Here is a 24113-nt window from a genome sequence, read left to right on the forward strand (position 1 = left end):
TATGGTTACATTCATGTACAGTATACACAGATGGACTTCATTCATAGAGAAGCCCATAAAATTAAACACAAAATGGTGACCTTACTGAAGGATTCCTGCAGAATTGCTGCAGTGCAATAAGAACAGTATATGCTACATAATTCTGTGTTTTTTGAAAAGCTGCAGAAACATACAGTTCTCTATTAAACACGGAAGTTGTTGGGTAGTTTCTACAGACAACTCTTTGCAAAAGATATGGAATTCTATTTTCCTCTATAAGGTAGCAAGAACAGAGAAAAATCTTAATTTATGGGCAGTTTAGGGGCTGGCAATCTCCCTAATTTTTTTAATAAGGGAACTGTTCACATGGTAAAACATAAAGCATCATTCATGCTTTTATTCAGGTAGTAATACTGTACTCTTTCCACACCGAGTATTTATTCTGCTTTGAATGCACTTACACTGTTCCACTGCTATTGCACTATTTCCTGTGCAACTTCAAGGCATAAATGCTTGATGAAAAAAAAAAAAAAAAACCATGAGAAATTTCAAAAACCCATTGAAGACTTCCTGCCCTCTGTTGAACATGGGATGAAAACTCTTTTTGAGATATTTCTTTGCGTCTTGGAAAGTTAACAGTAGTTCCACAGAAATACTGGGGCAAAAGTTCATTTCAACTGAGCTCAGCTCAAAGATTTCTGATGGTGTTTGTGAAAATTACAATATGAGGTGTGCATAGCTGTGATAATCATTTTTTTTTCCCATGTGGGCAATAGCCAGCTAGTGGAGGAACAGGTGTGAGCCTTCAGCTCCCTGCTATCACGTCAGAATTGTGGTAATGGAAGGTGCATTAAGCAGTGAATTATGTGCTGGTGTTATCACGGATTCGCCTCTCTGCAATAAGAACACAAGGGGGCGCCGGTTACCTTGTGAAGACATTTGTTTTCAGAAACAACTGTCTAAGTTTGGGGTTGGAAAAGCTAGAGGTAAACACGCTGCCCTGAAGAGCTGTAGGCTGGAAACTGAAGTGATACGATCAAGGTAAACAATCTAGATGAAAGCACTGAAAGACCTATTTATAAACGCTGCCTTAACAGAACTGAAGTTACAGATAGGTATTATGTCTTTATTGTTTGCAACATCCATCATGCTTTCTTTGTCATTTGAAATCAAAGACAATAACATAAAAAAGGATCCAATCTTGTAGCACCATTACAGTAGATTCTAGACATTTGGATAAAGCAGCTGTGGTAGCTCTTCTGGATGAGGCTCTTGCAAAGTCACCACTGTTCAGAAATAACACTGGAAATCCTTCTCCTCAAATTCTGGATGTAATTTTCTACTCCCATTTGTCCAGGTTTCCAACCTCTCATTAATGAAAATATACTTATCCAGGTGAAGTTAAATATGTATACAAATGAATTCTTGTATCCTATTCTGCAGCAGAAGCTGGATGTGGTAGAGTGTGCATTGTGTTTGTGGGGATATTTTTGGAGAATAAATTAGCAGCCAATACAGAAATGATAGCATCAATTTACTGCATTATGTGTATCGTACATGAAAATAGGGGATCTGCACAGGTGAGTAGCCAGGAGCCCAAATCACCTTCCAGTTACTTAAGAAAACACAGTACATTGCTTGAAGAAATACTGCCTATAAATTAAAATTTATCCAGATTCAAAATTTATACAAAATTTATCCACTTTGAGAAAAGGAGAAGACATTTAAACATACACATGAGCAATTATTTGTGCTCTTAATGTTAATTTCTTGTGAATCATATATATCTATCAGTAAGTTTTTTGACTGTAAAACAAGGGTGTAAGAAATGTTGAATTTATTTACAGAAAGTATAGCTACTCGTGCTCTGTAGAGGAAGAGACATTTGTGTTTCTGCCTTTTTATTTATTGTGGTTAAAGAAAGATACATTTTGAAGTGGGAAAGATAATAAAAGAATGATTTGATAATATATTAATTTTAAAATACGTTAAATAAATTCTTAACAAGACATTTCAGAATTACTTATGTGCTCACACACATAGCTATATACCTATGAATCAACCAATAAACTATTTTGTATACACATATGCACACAGGTCTGCAGCAGAAATAAGCAAGTTTTATCAGGTGATGGAAAAGGAGGGAATAACTGAAATAGTTTTCCTTCTGTACGTGCAGACTTTCTTCCAATTCCTTCTTGTTCTTCAGCAATCAGAAGTACTTTTAGTACCATTATTAACCTTACCTTGTCTTTCTTGAATACTTTTTTCCTTCTTGAATGGCAACAAGTAGTCAGTCAAATTCCACTTCTTACCCAATTATATCCATCTTGTTTCTCCTTGCTCTCCAGTTTGGTATGTATTTCAGCACTAGAAAATCTTGCAGCTCTAAACACAGATGTAGCAGTGAACATAAATAGTAAACCCCCATAACTTAAATAAGAAATTAATCTTAATCACTTAATAGTGTGGAAATAATCAATCAGAAATACTGCAATTTATCCCTCAATGACTAAAGATCAACATGCAGAATTAACAGAAGTCATGAATAAAACTGCTTCTAATTACAACAAAAGTAGTTGGTATTAGGGAGCATAGTCGTATCATGGCTATCAAAAACTGAGTATTATTTAAGTGCTAGCATGAGTACAATCATGCTAACAACCATGACTACACATCATGCTTGAGTACAATCATGCTAACAATCTAAGAAATTACTTGGTTATGAAAGTATTTTAAGAAACTAACCAACAGTGAACCCAATATTCAAACTGACATAATTTAATCAAGGTATGACTTCGTATTATTCTGTATTTAAATTTATACTCAGTAAGACAAGCCAGCAAAACCTCTGTGATTTACTGGGGGGAAAAAAAAAAAAAAAAAAAAAAAAAGTGAAAAGCAATCGGTCGTTGAAAGCTTGGAATATAGTGCTTTGTCTGAGGAGCATTTCTTGTTTTGATTTATGTGGTAGGTCTGTGTGTGCTATGAGAAGTTATAATACTTCTCTAATAAAGAAGATTTGCAGCTGATTTGGATGAGGATAGGCTTTTGTATTCCAGAGCAATTTTGACAGCTACTCTTAAGACAAGTCAATGGACTGAAACCATTTTTCATTTGTGCCGTAATTATAAAAGTATGAAACCTTTGATACTTTGAAAGTACCAATCTTTGTTCTGTGCCTTTTCTCACCTCCCTGCATCTCTCAATTGTGATAAAAATTATCAAGTAGCCATCATAGAAGAGCAAAATCAATGCTATACACAACATGTAGTTGGTTGAAAACAGACATTTTAAGTTTCAAATCCAGTCCAGAGGGCAACAGGGATCACTGTAGATACAAAGTTTCTGCTTCCTCTCCCATGTTTTTCTGAACCTACTCCATGTTACTAATTTTCAATTACTTTTTCTTTCTTTTTTTTTTTCCTCCTTTTTTTTTCCCTCTAATGATATTTTCCTTTTTTGGACAACCTTTGTGCTATATTGACAGTATGTTTCCACGATAAGAGAAGCCCAGCTTGCCAACTGCTGTTTAATTTTGCTAATTAATGAAGGTTCACCCACTGGTCTGCCTCATGGAGCACTTCTGTGTTGAATTCCCAAGCTCCCTCCTGGGTAAAGTCTCTCCTGGGCAACACACTGAGGCCTCCACGTTCTCTCTGGTGCTGTGTCAAAGGGAGAGCAGTGAGTATATGCACTATGAAAAAGGAGTATTTGTTAGAATGATCAGTGAAGCACAATACCTGTGCATTTTGAATGACTATAGTTCATAAAATAAAAGTTAAAAATAGACCTTGTTAAGAGGAAACTCAATTACACTGCAGTATCTTCATCCTAAACAGAGACAGAACAGTAGTTACGCTGACACCCAGCAAGGTCGGAGTCTCACGCCAGGACTTTGCCTTCCCCTTTCTTGTAATTCTGCCCAATCTAGCTTTTGGCAAGAAAGACAAGAATAATTTTCTTTGTTCTTGTTCAGCTCTTTTCTGCTGCTAATCACCCTTCTGTACATATCAGGACACCTTTAACATAAATTTTAAATATATACACCCACAAAACAAGTAAACCCAGTTAACCTTACTTGAAATGCAGTTATTGAGAATGTTTCTCATGATACAGTATTTGTAATTTGTAGTGTCTGTGTATAGTAGCACTACTGTTTCTACAGTGCAGCTGCTTTCTGCAGAGGTAATGAGATTTTGCCATAATTCATCTATCTTCACAGAATATACTGATTTCTGTGTAGTTTGTTGAGGATAAGGCTTATTGCTTAGGCTCTATAGGTGTATTACTAAAACATTATTGAAGTTGGAGCTGCATCAAAAATATTCACTGTTGCTAAAATATACTTTTTTTCAGAAGGGCCAAGTTCAAACTTTTCACAATGTTTAAAAGTTTCAACTTCTTGGTCTAGTCCAGGAAACCCAAAAATTTTGGAATGTTGAACGAAAAAGGATGTTGGGTTTCCAATCCATTCTTACTTGAATTAAATCCAGTTTAAATTAGGAGACAAAATGGAATGTCTAGCTCACTTAAAAAATATACCTAAACAGTTGCCTCTTCTGATACACTCTGATAGTTGATAGCATTGTTTAATGTCTGATTACAATCAAAAGCATCCTGTAACATGCTCTTTTTTGCAATGAATGGTACTGTATTTCATTTAGTTAACTGGGCTTTAGTTAGTTCAGTTAATACCAACACTGAAACTTATTCATGATCCGCTGTTGAAATGCATTGTTTTCAGAGTGAAGGATATAAAAAACGAGCTTGCATGTCAGTACAGATCCACGTGTTTCTTGCTTGGGTTGTTTTACCAGGAATCACCTTTTTTACCAGTTTGAAGTTACAAGGCAGGAGTAGCCTATGTTTGCATTACAACAGTAATATTTGTTTGTGAAGAGGGCCAAACAAAGCATATTTTTGATTCATGGAGTGCTTTTTGAAAAATGCAACTGTTATCTGAAAAGAAAAAGTTTACTTGTCTCTGATCTGTTACTAAAAATTTGATTCTCAAATGGAATTTTGTGAATTATTTTCCTTTCAAATTTGGAGTTGTCATTTTTTGTTTCTAATTTTTGAGACCTATTCTAATTTAGCTGCTTCATGAACCAACATGGAAGAGTTAGTGCTTCTGCAGCAATTTCGGAAATAAAGAAGGCTGCCTGTCCACAACTGCTAGGCTGTTCTGAGTCACTCACTGGTCTCTCATAATACAGACTACAAAATTCAGCAACATAATCAAAACTTATCTCAAAATGAAAAAGCTGTCAGAAAATATCTACAAAATATTAGTATGCAAGTGTAAAATGATTTATTTATTTATTTCTTAATAAATTCAAAGGGGAATGAAAAAAAAAAAAATGCTTTCTTAAATGGTATTGAGAGTTTTAAACAATTTAACCTGTACCCAATCTGAGACAAGAAATACACGACCCATTCCGTTATCATATGATTAATGAATATAAGTTGGAAAGAAAAAAGAAAAAAAAGAAAAAGAAGAAGAAAAAAAAAAAAAAGAAAAAAAAAGGAAATAGAGTTTAGAGGAGAGAGGAAAATATTATAAGTATACACATAGAAGTCCCGACCAAAACAGTCTTAGGACATGCAAACTATCCTTTACACACACACTTTTATTTTGTAAGACCCAGGGCTACTATATATAATACTCTAAATCTGTGCTTTCCTGGTACTTGCACTGCATTCTGTATCTACCACTTCGTAGGAATAAAAACTAAACTGTATTGTCTAGGAACTGATAATCAAGACAGCATATTCCCTGAAAATCTGCAATCACCAGACAGTCATACCCTGCCTTTAGACAGGAGTAAAGTGCACTGTGATACTCTTCCTAAGCCATAGTTGTAGGAGGTACAGAAAAGGTGTCTTCTAAACAGAATAGCATTTGTTGGTGAACACTGGAAAAAAAAAAAAAAAAAAAAGTTTTAGTTTTAAAAATCTTGTGGTTTTAAATGTTAGTAAAACTACCAAAAAGATAAGAATTTTTCTTTTGATGATTTTTTTTTTGATATCAAGCCTAAATTTTGATCTTGACATACACAGAACACACAGACTATTGAGAATAGCAGATGTGTTATTTTATGAAGTTCAGAGAGTACACTGGATATTTAATAACCTCTTTTTTACATTTAGGATAACACGATCTTCAAATGGGTCTATTCTACCTGGAATTGAAAGAGTTTCTGAGGAACAAGACAACATACAATTATTATGATGCAAAGAAAACGTGCATCAGTCGGTACAAAGCATGATCCGTTCTGTTATTTTTGGTGCTGAGGTGATTTTGAGGCAATGAGACAGAAATGTGGAGCCAGTTCCATTGGCAGTGTTCAGATATCACACTAGTGGTACAATTTCCTTTGGACTTTAATTTTGTGTACACGATTTAAACTTGTTCCCTTTAAAGTAATGAATAATGGTACTCTAGCAAGTTCACTAAGCTCAGCCAAAACAATATATAAATGTCAGGTAATACAAAGGCCTAAGTTCTCTTTTAAGTTTTGAGAAATAGGAGTTTTTAACTTTGCATGAACAAGAATTTTGTCATCTCTGGTTGTGAGGGGCTAGAAGGAACACTTGTTTTACAGCAAATACAGGTCAAACTCAGTACTTAAGAAAACAATCCTAAAGCGTTAGACACATGAGATGTGAAGGGTTGTCACTGCAAATGGAGTGCTGGAAATGTATAAAACCTGAAGTCAATTTTTGCTTTGTTCCACTTTATTTACTTTTTAATAGCACTGCTGCTCCTGATCATGACTCTCATTTTAGATTTTTTCAAAGCATAACTATTTTTGTTAAGTAACATCATATATAGAATGAGGATATGAATTTTATCATTCCAGAAATATGGTAAAATCATTTCATCATTTAAATAATTTAATCAAGAAAATTTTCATTTTTTGTGGTTCCCTTTACAGCAGTCATGACACATTTGTCGTAGTTTTAACACTGATGGGCAGCTAGGCAACACACACTCGCTCTCTCACTCCCCTTCCTGAACAGAAGAGGAGGAGAAAGCAAAATAAAACTTCTTCTGGCTTGAGATAAGGACTGTGAGATCACTCACCGATTACTGCCATGGGCAAAACAGACATAGGGAGATTAATGTAATTTATTGCCTATCACTAGCAGATTAGAGCAGTGAGAACTAAAAGCAAACTAAAAACACGTTCCCACCCCCACCATCCACCCTCTTCTAGTTTCTCCCCCTGAGCAGTGCAGGGGAACAGGGAATGGAAACTGCAGTCAGTCTGCAACACTTTGTCTCTGCCCCTCGTTCGTTCGTGGTCACTGCCCCTGCTCCTCCACCGGGGGCTCCTCCACCCATGGGGGAGCTGCAGCATGGAGATCTGCTCCATGTGGGGCCCATGGGCTGCAGGGGGACAGCCTGCTCCACCAGGGGCCTCTCCCTGCACAGGTTGCAAGGGAACTGCTGCTGCCTGCCTGGAGCACCTCCTGCTGCACTGCCCATGGGGGCTGCAGGGCTGGCTCTCACCCCTCTCTCCCAGCTGCTGTTGCCCAGCACTTCTTTCCCTTCTTTAGCTCTGCTCTCCCAGAGGGCCACCCAGCATCACTCCCTGGCTCATCTCTGGCCAGTGGTGGAACCCTTTTGGAGCTGGCTCTGCTCTGACATGGGGCAGCTGCTGGGCTCTGCTCACAGAGGCCACCCCTGCAGCCCCCCACTACCAAAACCTCACCATGTAAACCCAACACAACCTTCTTCAAGACTGTTTTACCGATTTATTTATTTATTTATTTAAGATTGGAAAAGTATCAGTGAAATCAGATGACACCAAGCTATGCGCATGTGTCGATCTGCTCGAGGGTAGGAAGGCCCTGCAGGAGGATCTGGATAGGCTGCACCGATGGGCTGAGGTCAACTGCATGAAGTTCAACAAGGCCAAGTGCCAGGTCCTGCACCTGGGGCGCAATAACCCCAAGCAGAGCTACAGGCTGGGAGATGAGTGCTTGGAGAGCTGCCAGGCAGAGAAGGACCTGGGAGTGATGGTGGACAGTCGGCTGAATATGAGCCAGCAGTGTGCTCAGGTGGCCAAGAAGGCCAACGGCATCCTGGCTTGTATCAGAAACAGTGTGACCAGCAGGGCTAGGGAGGTGATCGTCCCCCTGTACTCGGCTCTGGTGAGGCCGCACCTCGAGTACTGTGTTCAGTTTTGGGCCCCTCGCTACAAGAAGGACATCGAGGTGCTTGAGCGGGTCCAGAGAAGGGCGACGAAGCTGGGGAGGGGCCTGGAGAACAAGTCCTGCGAGGAGCGGCTGAGGGAGCTGGACTTGTTCAGCCTGGAGAAAAGGAGGCTCAGGGGCGACCTTATTGCTCTTTACAGATACCTTAAAGGAGGCTATAGAGAGGTGGGGGTTGGCCTGTTCTCCCACGTGCCTGGTGACAGGACGAGGGGGAATGGGCTTAAGTTGCGCCAGGGGAGTTTTAGGTTAGATGTTAGGAAGAACTTCTTTACTGAAAGGGTTGTTAGGCACTGGAACAGGCTGCCCAGGGAGGTGGTGGAGTCACCATCCCTGGAAGTCTTTAAAAGACGTTTAGATGTAGAGCTTAGGGATATGGTTTAGTGGGGACTGTTAGTGTTAGCTTAGAGGTTGGACTCAATGATCTTGAGGTCTCTTCCAACCTAGAAATTCTGTGATTCTGTGATTCTGCAAAATGCAGCTACAACATTTCTTTAGTGGGTACTCATTCATCGACTATGATGGTATTCTCATTGCTCAAAATCCTTTACCTGACAGTTCTTACCAGAAAGTACAAACATTAAAAATGTGTATGTGTGTGTAGAGGGGAGAGAGTATATAATCAAGAGTATGGGCAAAAAATTATAAATGGAATTATTCCTCATGAAGGCTGCCAACTGATAACTCAATTTCTCTCTACACAGGTACAGGCAAGGCAGTGAAATGCTCAATGCTTATCCTGTCCCCTGACAGACTCCTCAGACCTTCCCAGACCTTTTCTTTCTGTATCTCTACACTAACTTTTTCAGAGCAAGTTAAACTGTTTGTCATTTGAGTAACAAAATGTAATCTGAAGGAGTCCACATTTACACAATGAATAACCACTTGCCAAATTAACTCAAAGATGGGGCCAGAGAAATAGCATTTCAAGATGTCTGTAAAGACTAAACCTGTTCCAAATGCCCATTACAATGTAGACTTTGCCTCTGCCGCAAACAGACAAGAAAGATGACAATATGTTGGCATAGCAGGTTTTTAGGTCAACAGCTATGCCAACATCTTGCCTCCTCTCCAGCTCTGCATAAAGGAACTTCTTGGAAAGGCACCTGTGGGAATTGTATAATTTCTTACTGCAATTAGTTTGATCTGAAATAGAAAACCAAAATTCAGGTAGAAGCTTCATATTTATGTAAAACACATGAATATCAATCTCACAATGTGGTGTACAGTAACTTTCATGTGAGATGGTTTTTACACTTCAGCCTATGTGATCTCAAAAAAGCCCTGTCAAAGGGCCTTGTTTTGACTTCTGTGCCTAGGACAGTTGCAGAGCAGAGTCAGTGGTTACTTAACTATTTTTCATAAAGAAACAATGTATTAAGGACTCTTCTTACCTATGCATCAACAAAATCCAACGTGGAGGACAGGAGATGTAGAAAAATATCCTCTATACAGAAACAGAAGCATATTCTGAGATCCCTTTATTTAATATATATACATATATATTTTTAATTTGGTCAGTCTCTTCATCCAAGATCCACCTAAAAAAAAGTGATGGCAAAGCAATAGACTTAGAACACAACCATTTACAGTTATATATTATCAGCCTATTCCATACTTAGAAATTATACTTCCACCTTCGTGTAATCTACTTCCATTTGCATGTATATGTGTAGAGGGTTTTTTAGGGGCAGCATTTGCCAGGGAGAATTTTCAGGAGGAAAGTGGTTGGCATTAAGGACACAAAGCCAATTTATTTTGCCCTTTGCACCACGCTTACACTTTTTTGTCATTTATTTTGTTGTTCTTGCAGTTTGTTTTTAATTTTACATAAAAGAAGGTAAAAATAGATGTTTGAATATATTTCTGTTATCATGTACCTTGTACTATACAAAATGATTGAAACGTAGGAGGCTAATAAGTTTGACATTTGATAACTAAAACACATCAGCTACGTTGGTCATTTGAAATCCTATACATACAAATGTTTACTAATCAGACGATGATGTCTGTTTGTACCTTTAATTTTCATTTTCAAGCTCTGTATTCAAACTTGATGCTTAATGTTAAGGGAAGGGAAGGGAAGGGAAGGGAAGGGAAGGGAAGGGAAGGGAAGGGAAGGGAAGGGAAGGGAAGGGAAGGGAAGGGAAGGGAAGGGAAGGGAAGGGAAGGGAAGGGAAGGGAAGGGAAGGGAAGGGAAGGGAAGGGAAGGGAAGGGAAGGGAAGGGAAGGGAAGGGAAGGGAAGGGAAGGGAAGGGAAGGGAAGGGAAGGGAAGGGAAGGGAAGGGAAGGGAAGGGAAGGGAAGGGAAGGGAAGGGAAGGGAAGGGAAGGGATTTATTTACATTGGCTGCACCACCTGCAATACGAAGGAGTGCATTCAAGGTCACAAGACAACATTTTATAAGTAACCTGAAGAAACTGTGTTACAGAGAGCCCTTTTAGATCTGTGATTGTTACACAATGTAGCCTTCTCCAGGTATTACTGTACTATCAGCAGTACAGTCAAGGAGCAATTTGCTATTACCATATACAACCCAGAACTCTTCAAAGAGAGGATTTTAGACAGGAAGGCGTGTTTTTCTATATTTCATAAATAGAACAGAAACCATTATATAACAAAGCACTTTACCACATTTTAAAATTCTGGAAGAAGGCATTTTGTTGTTTTAACACTTGTGTCTTTAATTAACATTGCAATTAGAATGCTAGTTGACATTATCTTACACAATTGGAGGTTGTGAGGAACTGATTATTCTCTTCTAGCAAAACTAGTGCAGAGTTTAGGATGTGAATGAGACTACATTCCAGAGTCTCTTCAAAATTGCTTTTAAATCCAGTTTAAGGATTAATCCACCTTTTAAATCTCCCTACTGGAAATAAGTGAATTTCATTATAACTTTCCATTTGGACTGCTCTGTCTCAGGATGGGAAAGAAGTTTAGTTGTTCAAAATGCAAAGCAATTTTTAAGTACAAAATGCTTATTTTATAAAAAGTTATGGATACGTGGAAAAAACATGCTTCTTTGCCTTCATTTGCCTAGTTTGTCTTTGCCAAACCTTTCTGCCCTTAGAATTTTGGTTTTAAATATCTTCAAAGCAGGTATGCTTACATACAACTTTTCTTCACCATAACCTTTTTATCTTATATTTATCTTATATTATCTTATATTTATAATTTATCTTATAAATTAGTACAGTTAGGAGAAACTTCTGCAATATCTTCTGCAATATTTTCTTAAACTCCTGACTTTTCAAAGACTTTCTTGTCTTGAAAACTGCCTATATTTGGGACCTGATTCTGCAGAATATTTGCATGTAAGTGTACTCACATCAGCAGAGGGTTTTTATACATGACATGACATACAAAAAACAAGAATTAAACTAAACCGCAGTGTCAGCAGACAAGATCAGGGTGTGTTAACACTGATGTTCTCTGACCTGCCACTCTGATGTCTCATACAATCACTTCTGTCCTAATGAAGCCTGTTGTTTTGGAGGGCAGTGTATAAACTGAAGCTTAGTCTGGATTTAAGCCAAGGGAGGTATTATTTCAAAGCTGCACATCCTAGCTGTACCACTAACCCAAAGAGGATTTGGCATGCTGTGATGATCCAAAATCTACTAATCAGGTCAAAACACTGGCAAGGTTATGCTTTGCAGCAGTAACAGGCTGCCTCTGGAAGTTAACATCCCATTTCAAAATCAGCTCATGAAACTGAAAGCAGAGCTCTATGACTTGCAGAACTACAATTAGCATCTTGCAGGACAGGGCTTTTATGGCAGTCTACTGATAAGACACAAAGTCTCTTGTGAAAGAATAAAAGAAGATGTGAAAAATCTATGGTGACCTATGGGAAAAAAATGCTATTTTGTAGATTGTGTTGCTTCTCCAGAGACCCTAAGAGATAACAAGATAAAAAGGTAAACTCCCGGCAATACGTTAAATATTACCAAAAGCAAAAAGCAAATCAGCTGTTGAAAGACCCATTTTCTGATAAAGTAGAGAGTTTAATTTTGACTGAAAACAATAGAGGTGGGAAGGGTGAACGTAGTCGGTAGATTTTTCTTAACGACTTGCCATTTTTACCTATTTGCTCCCTTAAAAAGTTAATTAGCACTATGCAGCTTCTCCTCAGTATGGTCAGACAAGAATAAGACAGGGGAAAGCAAACAGGCTACAGGCTGACTATGTTAATGCATTAAAACCTTTCCCTCTCAGGCTGCTGACATACAGAAGCAAGGCCATATACATAAGGATCTTGAAACAAAGGCAAAGCTCCATACAAACATTGCATGCTAAGTTTTTTGGAAGGGAGAAGGGAAGGGAGAACCAACTATGGTTAATCAGATTCCCTGCGACCTTGCAGCAGAGAACACAAAGATGCCTTCCAACCCCCTGCATCCCCGTCATGCTGTGTATAGACCTGCTCTGAGCAGGTTTAGACAACCAATATTTGAAGTGCTGGCGGCCGCCTGGAGCTTCTTCTATGATACAGCTCCCACCATCAGAACCAGCACCTGAACTGGAATTAGCAGTGTATGTGTGAGGGAAAACACCAGCAGAAAACAGGCAGCCTTACAGGCACAGTTTAATCCCTGTAATTATGCAGGTCTGGTAATGTAAAGGTCCGCAAATAAATTCTGAAGCTCCATAAAACTGGAGTTTGGGACATTCCCTGAAGGATCTTTATTTTAAAAACAAGTATTTTGGCAGCCTCTGACATGTATTATCCATTTCAGTGTATTTTCTCACTAATTATAGAGAGACTATGCCTAATTTCCTCAGAATAATAGCCTGAAATTTCTATAGATAAGAGTCTGTCATAAAATGACTTAATTGCATTTTAATTAATTTTCATTTATTGCACTGGCTAAAGAATTTTTCCCCATTAAATGCAGAATAAGCACATTTTTTGATGAGAGGAAATACTTTACTTCAAAGAGACTAACACTACTTATGCACACACAACATTGCTGAGGTGTCACAGTCTTAACCCTATGGAACTGGTGAAAAATCAAGAGGTGTTCCAGATTGTAGGGAGATCAAGAACATGGTGATGGCCACTCTCCTGTGGATTGGTTTGGTAAAAGATTTCTGAAAATCTGAAAATGTTCTTCACCAGAAAGAAGATGAAGGGAAGAGGCAGTTAACTGCTTCCAAGCAGATTCTGCAATCAGAACTTCCATGTGAAATTTTCAGGCAGGCATGCACCAACAAAAGAAAAGCAGCATTTGGAAACAGAAAATATACAGAGCTGATCAAAACATTCACTTAGGGAAAACTTGAGTTTTGTCTTTTTTGTTTGGTTGGTTGGTTGGTGTTTTTTGTTTGTTTTTTTCTTTTTAAAGATTCGTATATATTCCTCTCATACCAAATTACTTGGCCATGGAAAATTTTGTAAACCATTCACCCAGCAGTCTTTGTTCACTTATTCCAGGATAATACATCATTAGTTCTAATTGGACTTGACTGAGTAGAACTGTCCTCCTTCTGCAATTACAGGATTCTTCCATAGTAAGTTCTTCTCAGGTATTCTTCAAGCAAAATTTAAAAATTTACCATTTTCTTTCCACTATTCTGAACAATTATGAGATTCCTCAAGAGCCTATTCTACATAATTTTTCTGCACAGTCTCAAAAGCTGCACTAGATTCAAAAGCATGCTAAACAGATTCCAACTAGTTTCCTTAGGTTTTGAATGAACTGAGCCCAGTAAGTCTAGGTGCTCTTTTTTTTTTTTTCTTCATTTTTAAGTCCTAGTTTTGACTCCATGAAATTAAAAAACAAATACACACAAATGTAACTCACACAAATTTTTGTGGACTTATATCTCCACATTGAAGTCGACTCAGGAATGACTGATTCTTAACTTCCCCCCCAAATCAGGATATCCATCTCTTTGCCAATTTTTAGCATACTTTGAGCTTATAAGAGCTGAACTAATCTTTTTCTATACTGTTATTTTTGTCCTTCAAAATTTCTAACTTTTTGCTGGTGGATGTGAGAATAACAGAAATGCATAGTATAGAATATGTCTTTTGAGAAGTGTTGTGGTATCTGTCTGTCTGGATAACGAAAAATGTGCGGAAAAATACTGCAGCATTATTAGTCTGGAGTTTGTACTTGTATTTAGAAAAGTTATCAGGTTCAGATCCTCAGCCAAAGTGCTGATTTGCATTTCATTCAAACTGTTGCTCTTTCTCCTTTCTTTTTTTTTTTTCTTTTTTATTCTTTCCATTCCCTCTCCCACCCCTCAATGAAAACCACTGTACATGAGCAATACAAAAATTTTACCCTAGTGTGTACATATTTAGAAAGACTACAACTGGAAATAAATAAATAGATAAAACTCGATATATATCTGAATAATAGTGATGCATTAAAAGGGGTTATCAGGATTTTCTTATTTTGTTTTGTTTTGTTTGTTTTTCTACTAATGTTTGAATGGATATCTCTCAAAATCTCTCAAAATGAGAGATTATCTGGAGGATCCTGGTTCACTGAAGCTTCCCATGGAGGCCATTTTTTTCAGATTTTGCTTAATTTTAACCCTCTGGAAGAGTCAGCAATCTTAAAGGTGGCCCAAAAAACAAGAAACTGAGGTAATTTGAGTTAGATGGGTTTGTCCAAGCACTTAAGTATGCAACACTGAACTTTGACAGGCTAGTCCCTGACTTCACCTCACACTGAGGAGTAATCTGACCCTTACTCAGATGTCTGATTCTCACTACTCACTTAAAAGAAAAAAAAAAAAAAAAACAACTGACCAGTTGCATTGTTTAAATACAGTGTAGCTTCAGTTTAACTTCATTCACTTATGTTCATATTTATGCAGATATAAATAAAATACACATTTTATCAATATGTGAACTAACCAATAAGCTAGCCTTGTTCCAATGGTAAAGCCTGCAACATGAAGAACAACTTTGAACACTGCATGTTAGACAAATAATAATAATTTAAATGGTATCAACTAGAACTGGATAGTATCAAAAAAAAAATAAGCAAAATAACTGATGATATAGACCCGCAAATATACCTGTCATCCTTATTTAATCCCTGCAATTTTAATGTCAGCCCTCATATTAAGAACTGCTTGAAAGACAAAAAGCATTGTTTTTAAACTTTGCTGCATGTGGTGCAGCTCCTCAAGTAACTTTTCAGCTTTTCCAGTAAAGTTCATTTATATCTACTCTTAACACCTAGAAGTGATATTATATTTTCAGAAATGTATGTTGGATAGCTAGAAAGTCATCACACCTGTTACCCAAATTTGAACCTTTTTTTTTTTTATGGATATAAAAATCTTAATTTATTAATTTAATATCCCTTAATTTAGGGATATATCCATAAATTAAGTCACACAACTAACAAGGAAACGAGGCATAAAAAATATTTTTCAAAAAAATTATATCTATTTTTTAAGGCCACCAGTTAATCCAGTAAAGACGTTTCTTACAATTTTGTTAAAATTTCTTATGTATCAGATTAAAAGACTAATCCAATAGAAATACTTTTGGATTACAGGTCCTCGGTCTTCCATTTGAATTTTGTGTCAGCCTGAAGTGAACATTCCTCCACCTTACTAGAGGTGCAAATCCCAAACATCCATATCATTTAGTGGTTGACAGCATGGTCTTCTGCATAGGCAGGATTTTGCCACTAAATAGGGGAACACATAAAGAGATGACTGCTTATGTTTGGAAATCAGGTTGTGAATTAAACTAGAATTAAGTACATGTAATGGTGCTTCATTCCCCTGTACAAATTATCTTTTCAGCACACTTTGTGAGGCATTGGTACTACATGGGGAATAATACATTCACAAAACAAAAATAACCACACAATCAACAAAAGGAGTTTAGATTCTCTGAGTATTTCTCTTCCTCCAGTGAGAACAGACGAGGTTTTTAGCTGACATATGCAGAGCGAGATGCAATAGTGTGTAAATTGGCTAGAATATGATGTCAGTGATGTCATATTTCCCACAATCTTCAGACAGGAACAGGACATTCTATGAGCTCCTATTAAATTTAGCTTTGTTGCTAGAATTAACAACAGTAATTTGATCATGAAAATTATGGACGTGATTTTGTTTAATCAGTATCTCGTAAACTTCAAGGATATATTTCCACAGAGAGAGATCTATGGGATAGCTTGTCTACCTGTTGCTTGACAAGCTCACGAAGAATTTTGATATGAATGACAGATAAAACTCCTTGGAGGAGCCACAAGGGTAAATGCTGTTTTGCAAAAATGTTAGCCCACTACATATTTGTATGTTCTCTTTTGGCAAAGCAACAGCTTTGGTTGTTTCCTTTATTTGTTCACAATAGACTAAAATGAAGCAGTTCCCAAACAGTGGGAAGATTCAAATGTGCTGTGACAACAGGGAAGTGTTACCCACATTGTCCTGTTCATCAAACACATTTGTTACTACTTCTGTCCTAAAAAGGGAATCCCCACATGACATGTGATAGTGTAGGACGCATACACTGAATGGTAATGGGACGTAGCAAGATATCTGGCAACGGCTTTGGTGCATAAAATTAAATTCAAATGCACCATGATGCATCACCGCTGCACTAAAGGCACAACTAGGTGTGAACAATGAACCAAATGAACCAAAACATGTAACAGCAATACTCTGTCATCAGTAGGTTATGCTAACTAAGTCTTACAGAACCAAAGAGCAAGATGCAGCTCTTGTTTTGCCAAGCTGCACAACACAGAACTGTTTGAGAATTTGTTAGCTATGTCCAAGCCTTTTGCGATTTCTGCCTTGTGAGTTCCACAGGGCATTTACAAAAGACATGCAGTGGATAGTGCCGTTAGTTATTGATCTCCTGCTCCTCCACGGTTTAACAACCAAACCACTAAATCCGGAAATATAAATCAGGTACACCAACATGAGGTATAAATTCTTCTGCAGCTTGCAGGCTATTTGTTGTCCAAGTCATTCAGCCTGTTTTTTTACACCTAGCATAGAAATCAGAAACTGAGTCCTACGCACATGAAAGCACAGTGGCTGTCAATAAAGTTACTGCAGTGTAGTCCCTAGGTAGGTACCCAATATGGGTCAGGCTGCCTCTATGTTATGATTTCTTCATGTTAACCATAGCACGCATAGAACATGCTCGTGCTGCCCACCATAAAAATGACTGTTGTCACATTTTTTAGTTCACAAACCAAGAGAACTGCAGCCTGTTACAAACAAATGCAAAGACAGTGCATCTGTCTATCAGTCTTATAAGAGGTTGGAGATTCGAGAACTTGTAGTGATTCATTAGCAAATTTGCAAACAAAATTTTTTGAAAATGTTGTAGTTATGCAATAAATTATGCTGTGATCTTCACTGCCTTATTTTACTGTTCCTGACCCCGTCTATCCCAAATTCTCTGTTACACTTTAGGGAAAGGTGTAATTTACTACTTTTGGATACCTTCTTAGAGGGGCAGGTGTCTTGCAAATGTGTTCTTGTGATTTAAAATATTCTTTAAATAGCTTGCTGTGGGCAGCCTATTCCTAAGTAGGTCTAAGAAACAGTGATTAAATAAGGATCCCTACTGTGTCAAGAATATATTCATTGGAACGAAACTGCAAATTAACTGGGGTTCTGATTTTTAAATATGGTTTAATTCTTCTCCAGGCCTATCCACGGAAGTTTCGCATTTCTGTTTTGGGCACAGACCTTCTCAGTTCACTGCGTATAAAGCTGGCCACTGTCTACCACAGCACTGCTTTTGTACCCACTCATTCAAAGGTCCACATTTAGGACATTGCTGGTAAAGACAGGAATGGGTTTTGGAAGTCTTGGTGAATCAGTGACAATATGCTAGGAACACGGACTCTGGTGCAGGAAATGTGCATTTTGTTACATTCTCTTGATCATTAATATGAAGTTTTGAAAGGAAACACTTTAACAACTTTATAATGCTGAATCAGAATTGTAGTGAAGTGGAAAGGATTACTGTTATGAGAAAAATAAAAATTGTGTGGGTAGCACATAGGAATGAGTCTCCTTCATGCAACATACTTTGAAGAACCAATCTCTACAGAAATACATTGCTGGGGACTACCAGAATTATGGCTGGTGTATATACAAGTAATCCCATCTACAGTGCAGCAGGCACCACTACAGAAGACTTTCCAGAGAGACCGACCCTTTGCTGGAGCACTCCCTGGGCAGCCACCGCTGGAGGAGACCCACAGATCGGGTGTCTGAGGGGTGGCATACGGCAAGACCGACACAGAAAAGGAAGCTAAACGATTTTTTTTTTCTTTGTCTTGTTCAGAAGCATGACAAGATCTTCATGCTCAATAGCTGTTTTACAGATATCTAAGCATGACTAATTTTGCCAGGAAAAACTCTGCACTAAAACACTGGGATTTCAAAGTCTTTGTAGTTAATGAATTCCCTTTTTGTGTGTCTGTGTGTTTATGTGTGCATACTCACTAACAAAAAGATTAAACTAAAACAGTATCTCATTGGAGCAAGTATATATAAGAACTGCCAAGGAATGTTAACCTTAAAGTGAAATAATGCCATAGGGTTTTATTGCTTATATGGAGCTCCTTCCTCTTGTTAGGTCTACTTAACTAAATCTACAGAAACACACCAAGTTAGTCTGTCTGTTCTTTGGAAATGAAGGGAGCTACCATTATCTGAGTTTCTAAATTGTAAGATAAAAGGAGGAATCATACAGTCATTTTAGACATATTTTAAATTTAAAAAGCAGTATCATATTGGAATTTTCTTGGGAATTCTTTCATGTTACTAAAGTGGGTCATAAGTATGCACATGGACATGGTAAGGATAGCTTTTTTCCCCTAAATCATACCAGTCAATTAAAACAGGTTTTGATGGTCCTAGCATCTTCATTAACACATTCAAGAAAAAAAGTCATCCTACTGACAACTCCCAATCCTGCATCTAATTAAAATAGTATAAATACAGACATTCGGCTCTAGTCTTACAGGTGGCTTTTAAGTTATTATTAATTTTTTTTACTACTTTTAAGTGTTCATGTGTGTTTGTTGGCTTATGCAAAGAAGCTTTAAAATGTATTCAGAGTCATAGTTCACTACTAATTTGCTTTATTTTTAAACTCTGGCCTCACATATTCTACACTCTGTAATTTTCACCTTGAAAATTTGCAAATACTATTTGTGTGAACAATTGTTTCTTGTATTTTAATACATGAATTATTAGCTCAATTTTTCTGAAGGTCATGAGACCTCATTTGGATAACCAAATTTGTGAAAATGACGGGTGCATAGCACTTTACCAGATCAGATCTCAAGAGATACTTATTTACTGCCAATATGTACTTTGTTTCATAATTCACTAAACTTCATAAAGAAATTGGCATTTGTGTTAACGATAGTTTCTAGAGTCCACTCAATTGTCTATGTTCTGGGAAATCAGTAAGCGCAGTACACGAAAGGACAGAACTTCAGCTCACTTTGTTGCAGAAGTTACAGGGTATGTAGTAAATTAAATATAGGGGGGAGAAACAAGGAGAAGAGCGATCTTGTTGTACAGACACTGAAGGCCCTCTTATCAAAGTGAACTCCTTTTCAAGACTGCAATTCCTACACAAATCTAAGACTTGACTCCTCTCAAAGTTCTCACAAATGCGAGAATTGTTGTTGTTTAATAGCTGGGACAAAACACAGAGCCAAACAGATGTGAGGAGAAGCTCTGTGTTTTGCTGTAAAAATAGTCCCTTAAAGTATTTCATACCCAGCTGCGATACCCAGAACTGATTGTATTTGCCTTAGTAACTACCATAACTAAAATAGGAGTAACTAGGTTTCTGTGACTTGCAGGTCTTGTGAAAATTAATCAGTTTGTTACAAGACACTCTAAAACTACAATTACAATACTTGTACTAAATGCACGTTTAGAAAGAGATAAAATATTTCATCTTTGGTGCAGAATGGCTAAAATTAAATCTAGGACCTAATCAAATAAATCAGGTGCAAGATATAAAAAAATGGAGAATAATTGTCTCACCAAATGAAGGTGGAACTCTTATTAGGGAAAAAAAAAAAAAAAAAAAAAAAAAAAAAAGACAATTTGTGGCAATGTAAATATTACCAACACACACACAGGCTTTTAATATACATACATGGATACATGTGCAGGAAGAAATTAAGTCTGCCTGTGCTACCAATGCTGGTATTTCTTAACAGGAGTTCTTGCCTTTGCAAGTCTTCATTTCTTTTTTTTTTTTTCTTTTGTTACAACAGAGAGGTATTTTCTTCCCAAAAAAGAATGGTACCTGACTTAAAATATTTAAAGCTTGTATCTACATATCTATAATACTGAAAACAACAAAAACGAAATCCAGAGAAGAAAGGTTTACTTACAGTCAGACAGCACCATCTTATCATTTAGCATTGTGTCTCTCTTAATAACCAAATGGCAAACTTCAATAACTCATTCATCTGCCCTATTCTCAAACTTTTCATAGCTCCTTCCTATAACAGCATTCCTCCTGCCACTAACCTTTCTTACTAGGAAAAGTTCTCACGGCATCTGTTCATCTGCCAGCTGTGCAGCATCACTAACAGATGAGGGAACAGCAAGACTTGGGAGAAGAAATTGCTAAAGCTATTCTGAACTGAGCCCCACGTTAAATTCACCTACGCGTTAAAGGCACGCTCCTTTGTCTCTTTCCATGAATCCCCCCCATAGAACAACAGTATCACTTTCCACTGACTTGTATGTTTATTGTGGGTTTTGAGTTGCCAAGAATAAAATTTTTGTTTGATTCATCAGTTCTGCCCATCCTGTAACTCCCCCAACTCTCAGAGTTACTTCTTACATAAAGGGAGGGGATGCAGTGACTTGCTCTGACCAGAATGTGACAGACCTCCCTATCTATCTTGAAGGAGAAGCTTAACTTGTGGTTTGCTGAGGAGACACAGTGATAGCCACATAGATTGCAGAGACAGATGGAAATAACATAGGAAAAGGAATCCCTACGACAACAATTGGGATTTATGCACAAATTTATTTTATTCACTTGATGCATAAACATAATTCATTTCTTTTAGCCCTCTGCCTTGTCCTTTCTCAGTTCCTTCATGCAATACATCTCCACCATGAAATTAGAATTGCACACACAAACCAAACCTCATTTCCATACGTGAGATTTTAGAGTTATAAGAAACCTCCAAAAATGGGACAGCTTGCTTTATGTTTTGGGATAATTTTGGTCAAATACAAAGAAAGAGAAACTTCAGCGCAAGGGACTGCCAAAACTGAGCAGTGACAGGGCTGCTTCCTGTAGCTGAGGCTAATGCTTGCTGATTCTTCACTTTGTGGCCCAGCATCCCAAAACACTGACACTCACCACCTTAAAGCAAAAAACTCTTGTTCTGTTCTCAGGCTAGAAACTCTGCTGTAACTGCAGTTTGTCCTATGAATACCTAATGCAACCTGCTTGTTTTACAAAGCTTAAGAAAGAAGAAAAAAATAAAAAAAAAGAAAGAAAGAAAGAAAAAGCACAACCCCCCTGCCATAGTTACTTGCCCAAAGTCCAAAATCTGAGGTCAATCATTGTGCTAATGCACTTCCTTTCAACTTTAAGGTTGTATCCATGTTCTGCAGCTATGCAAAGACCAGAAAATTTCTCAGTTCCTACACACTGTTACGCTGTCTACAAGGAGAGGACTACTGCTTTGAAGCCAACACTTACCTTGTTCCCCTTGATAGTGAAAAAACACTTGACTTTAGAGGTTTAAAACTTTTTCCCCATGAAGGAAAGTTTTATTTAAATAGGAGACAATATTAAACTGGTCTAATTATAATTGCCTATCTAAATTTTCTTTACTCTTCCCCATGCACGATGCATGAAGCACTAAAAAAAAAAAAAAAAAAGGCTACACACAACCATGATACATGGCTAAGTATCAAGACGTCAAATACTGAAGAATTAAAGATTATACTTCCTCAGAAAGCACTTTGGCTAGTCATATTGTGTAGAAATATGATTTTTTTTTCTCCTGTTTGCACCTAGTCCTACTCACTTTCACCTGGACAGTACATGGGCTTAGATTCTCTTCAGCGTTAACAGTTAGAGAAAACTTTTATTTTAGAAAAGCGCTGAAAACTATCTTACTCATCATTAGCATGAGTTCTATCTTGAAAGAAACTGTAAATAAAACTCTTCCTAAAAATGTGTGCACACACAGTTCAAACACCTGATTCTGCTTTAGTGTTATTGTTTTATAATTGTTGTATTTCAGTCAGTTTTCTGAAAAACAAATATAAGTGGACATAAAGTGATTCACTGCAGGGAATTTGAATGATAAGGTGACACAGCAGTAGCTGTCAGTAGCTCCTTCTCAACAGAAAATGAAGAAAAAATGAAAATGAAGGATTTCAGCACACCACAGGCTGCAGGTCCGTAGCCTCCTCCACTGTTTGCCAAATTAGAGATCTCACCTGATGAAGATGTCAATGGCAATCCGTACCAGAAACATTTCAGACACATTGGTACAGGGCAATTCTTGGCTTGCAAAAAAAGGCACATTGAAAATAATTTATTGAAGTAGCTCACAGACAAAAAAAAGAAAAAAGAAAAAACAAAAACAAAAACAAAGCATACATAGAGAGAGAACAGCATGGAAGTGCAAAGTTTTGAACTGTTTATAAGTTAGGACTTCTTGCTTAGCAAAAGCATACCCTTCAGAAGTTTATTGCGCTATGGTCTCATACCTAGAGCGAGAGGACCCAGTTAAACACGTTAAAGGAGTCCTCGCGTGAATAACAAGCTGCACAGTTGGCAGTACCTGTAGAAAGAAGTATTTCAGAGATCTGCACGGCGCACAGTACCAGGCAAAGCAGCGTACCTGGGGTTAGCCCGGGCAAGCACCTACCTCCACCTGGGAGCCGCGGCAGGTTTGCCCCGTTCCCCGTTACTCGGGCAGGAGAAATTCACTCTTCCAGCGATCCTCGACGCTCGCCGCAGCCCCAGCCGGCGCAGGCGCTTCCCTCGCTCCGACAGCCGGCCGAAAAGATTAAAAAAATAAAAATAAATAAGACACTTTCGACAGCCGCCTAGCCGGGCAGAACACCCCTTCGCTAAGCCTTTCGGGGACTGCCGCGCCGGGTTTGACAGCGGGAGCCCCGCGCTGGGGCCGTCAGGGGCTGCGCTGCCGCCGCCCCGCGAACCAAAATGGTTCTGGCAGGGCCCCAGCGCCGCCCGGGGAGCCAGCGGCACGGCCCCGCCCCGGCCCGCCCCGCCGCCCCCGGCCTCCCTGCCCTCCGCCCGGCGGCCCGGGGGCGCCTCCTCGGCCCCCACGGCGGTGGTGGGAGCCCCCCACCCGGCCGCCCTTACCTGAAGGGTCTGAAGGGTCGCGGGGTGCCGCTGCCGCCGTGTGCCTACACCTGCCGCCGGGCCACCACGGCCACCGGCCCCTGTGCCTCGTCTCGCCCTGCTGGGAAGGGGAGGGAAAGAGAGGAAGGGGAGGGGGCGCCGAGCGGCGGGGCCGGGCTGGGGGTCGCGCCGGCTTTCCCCCCGGTCCCCCCCTTCTCGGTGGTGTCAGGGCGACGCCTGTGGCCGCCGCAGCAGCCGGAGGAGCTGGGGCAGCCGGCTGCTGTCAGTGCTGGTGGAGCGCAGGGGCACCAGTGTGTGCGCCTTCGAGTGAGGGCACAGCTTCAGATCCGCACAGCTCGGGTCTGATCCTTCTAGCCGCTGCCCTTCGCCAGCTTTAGCCGTTTCCAGGTTAGCTTAGTTTCAAGCAGAAAGTTTTCTGGGGACTGCCCAGAAAATCAACAGCACTGCACCTTTCTGCAGTTAAGGTAGTGAAGGCAAGTGTGTAGTAATCTCTCTTCAGCTATTATTTTTTTTTTTCTTTTTAAACACAAATGTCTTCATTTTTGTCAATGCAGAAA

At 38.8% G+C, this 24113-nt stretch overlaps 1 long non-coding RNA gene across 1 annotated transcript; it reads right to left on the reverse strand.

The window, feature by feature from the left end:
- Positions 1–2207: 2207 nt before the first annotated feature.
- On the reverse strand, positions 2208–23733 carry LOC137848439 (uncharacterized). Its single transcript, XR_011091352.1, has 4 exons — positions 23096–23733; positions 9597–9743; positions 3544–5897; positions 2208–2367 (listed from the first exon to the last, which is right to left on the reverse strand). It is a non-coding gene; the product is annotated as an uncharacterized lncRNA (long non-coding RNA).
- Positions 23734–24113: the final 380 nt, after the last annotated feature.

This window comes from Anas acuta, chromosome Z (genome assembly GCF_963932015.1).
Source record: "Anas acuta chromosome Z, bAnaAcu1.1, whole genome shotgun sequence".
In the NCBI taxonomy this organism is placed as follows: Eukaryota; Metazoa; Chordata; class Aves; order Anseriformes; family Anatidae; genus Anas; species Anas acuta.